Genomic DNA, 2,849 nt, shown 5'->3' on the forward strand with positions numbered 1-2,849 from the left:
GGCTGCTCTCCCCCCCCCGCTGGCCCCGGGTCGCGGCCGCAGAGCGCTGGCCGGGGGAGGCGGCGGCGAGCACTGAGCACCGAGGGGCGGCCCGGGACCCCCGCGGCTCTCGCCATCCCGAGGTTTGAAATCCTGCCCTCGTGGTTTGACGTTTTGAGAGATCCCTGCTTGCTAGGCAATCTTATCCCGTGTGTGAGTAGGCACAGCAGGACCCGTGAAGGACAGAGAGACTCCGTGCTTCGTTTCTCATTCGTTTCTCATTCGTTTCTCATTCGTTTCTCATTCGTTTCTCATTTCATTCGTGATGCGCTGGTTGGGTCCTGGGTGCAATCGCTCTGCTCAGGAAATCCACCTTGGACTGACCAGCTTGGAGGTCTCCCAGCCTTTTCTTTTATAACCATAGGGGCACTATTCCCATCAGAGCTGGTTCATAGCAGACAAGGGGAAACAAGGTTGTGTGGGAATTATTCTGCACTGGGTGGGTATATGGCGATGTGTTACAGCCTCCATGCATAGAGCCCCTCTGCCATATGGGGTGGAGTTGAAATGTGTCCGTTTTCTTGTGTCTTTGCTTTTATTAACAATTTGCTGTTAAGAATTGTATAGTGTGAGAAATGTGGAAGTGAAAATATGGAAAGTGAAAATATAAGCAAGGCCTAAGAACCCAAAAAGGTGGGAAAATCTTTATTTAAGCTTGAATCTGTAGGACTTAGAATTCTTGTGTCAGCTGTATGGGAACAGGAGGGATCACTTGCTGCCTAGCACCTGCTGTGCTTTCAGTAAATGCTGGCTTGTATTATTAGTGAATCTTTTGGTTTTCCCTTTCCTCCACCGCCTCTTCAGACTGACACAGAGTGCAGCTTTCCTGCTCTGCATCACCAGCAGACCAAGCTGCGAGTTCATCCTGTATTGTCTTCAGACAGGTACTTTTTGCAGTTCTGTGCTCCATGAAATATCTCACATCTCTGTGGTATCCATTCAGTGACTCATCAGAGATCTGAATTTTTCCATACAGTGTCTAGCTGCCTGTTCCCTCTCAATACACCAAGAGAGCTGGAAGATTTCCAAAGCCATGTGCCAGAGCTCTTTGCTCTCCCTTGCTCTAAAGAAGAGGCTTGTTGAGATGTTGGGTTTCTTTAAAACAGTCTAAAAATGGGGGTAACAACTAACTTCCTTTCAAAGGAAGGAGTATGGTTTGTTTGCTTGACACAGCAACTTTCTCTACAGCTACAGCCACGGAGTTCAGCAGTGAACCATGCCCAAATTGGGAAAAACCTAAAAAGATGATTGTTACTCTTGACACAATGTGCGGTTTGTTAAGGCTTTACAATGCTAAAAAGAAAGGAAAACAATCCCTTGTGTTGTGAAAATTACATTTATGCCACAAGAAATGCTAGGAGGCTTCTCTGTGCATTGATTTTGGTGTTTACAGCCAATTTAAGTTGGAAGAGTACTCCTAGGTTTCTCCAGTCAGATCCCGGCTTCAAGCAGGGCTAAGTTTGAAGGTCTGTCAGGATGCTGTATTTTGCAATCCCTAATGGTATTTAAATGCTCGTGAAATCTTGATGAGCATGTTACCAGGTTATTGAGAATTGTAAATTTTCTTTATAGGAGGTAACTTACAAAGGTATTTGTAATCATGACTCATTTGGGGGGGGGGGGGGGGGGGAAATTTCTCATAAAAAAATCAGCTTAACTTGTTTGGGATACGCAAGTTCTGACAAAGCTTTGAAACATTTTTAGGCTTGATATGGAACGTCTTGGGGAAGCTGGAGTGGGGGTGGAAGGAAGAACACGCAATGGTCAAAACCACTTTAGGCTAGAGAGTATTTGCTAGTGCAGTCCAACTTGCAAGACAGTTTTCTTTTTAGGGAAAGTATCTGAGGAAATCTGTTTGCTACTCTGAGTCTTACTGGCATCTTGAAAACAGAGGGACACAGCTGCAGTGGGTCCTGTTTACACTCAAAATAAATGTTTAAGGATAGCTGTCCTCTGAATGACAATTTTTTCTTTGGTTGTGGGTGGGAGGCAAATGAGGCATCTAGAAAACAAGATTTTAGTTGGTCTTGACAAAAGTGAAGACCATCCACTAGCACTTAAAACAGGAGTAATAAGGTTAAGCTTGTTTAAATTCTGGTTAACTGACAGGCCATAAAATAACTCACTGTTATTTTGTAGATCTCTTGTGGTCACCACAAAAACATACACACAAAAAGATGTTGTTTTTCCTTTTTTCTTTGGCCTGTACTGTTTAAAGAGGAGTGTTCATATTTTTCTGGAAGTTTTAACAGAGTTAAGACGTTGAAGATCTGATAGTCTCAGAGAAAATGACGTATTTTAGCAAAGGGATGTTGTCACTAAAGCAAGTAACTGACTATAGAAACACTGGGTTAATTCTCTATTGATGTACAGCCTCTATACTAATAATTTTTTTCCTAATATTGTGATGACTGTGATTTCCATTGTGATGACTTTTTAATTTTTTCCAGGGTTGTTTGTATTGTTTTGGCATACTGCATGCATTTTTGAAGGGGTTAGATGTAGAATAGGCTGAAACACAGGGGAAAAGTTACTTCTAAAAATGCCCAGTTCTACAGGAGAGCGTGGCTTAGCATGCAGATCTAAAAGTTTTGTGCTGTGTTCCCAGCTTCAGAAAGGCTTTCTGTAATCGCTGTTCCCGGTACCTACCCGCCCCATAAAAAGGCCGACCATGTGTTCAGTTAAAGAGCAAACCGGGAGGCTGAACGATGGGGATACCTTTAACTGAGCCTTGCCCTGGGCTGGCCAGCCGTGCTGGCTGCTGTCGCTGCGGGGGCTGGGGCAGGGAGTGACCGCCCGGTCCCGGAGCG

At 44.5% G+C, this 2,849-nt stretch overlaps 1 protein-coding gene across 1 annotated transcript in view; it reads left to right on the plus strand.

Moving 5' to 3' along the window:
• Nucleotides 1–849: 849 nt before the first annotated feature.
• Nucleotides 850–2,849, plus strand: part of PRXL2A (peroxiredoxin like 2A) — an 8,744-nt gene continuing 6,744 nt past the window's right edge. Inside the window, exon 1 of the mRNA XM_031062865.1 lies at nt 850–923. The gene's annotated coding sequence lies outside the window, so the exon portion shown is untranslated. The remainder of the gene's footprint in view (nt 924–2,849) is intronic.

Source organism: Geospiza fortis, unplaced genomic scaffold (assembly GCF_000277835.1).
Source record: "Geospiza fortis unplaced genomic scaffold, GeoFor_1.0 scaffold130, whole genome shotgun sequence".
Classification (NCBI taxonomy): domain Eukaryota; kingdom Metazoa; phylum Chordata; class Aves; order Passeriformes; family Thraupidae; genus Geospiza; species Geospiza fortis.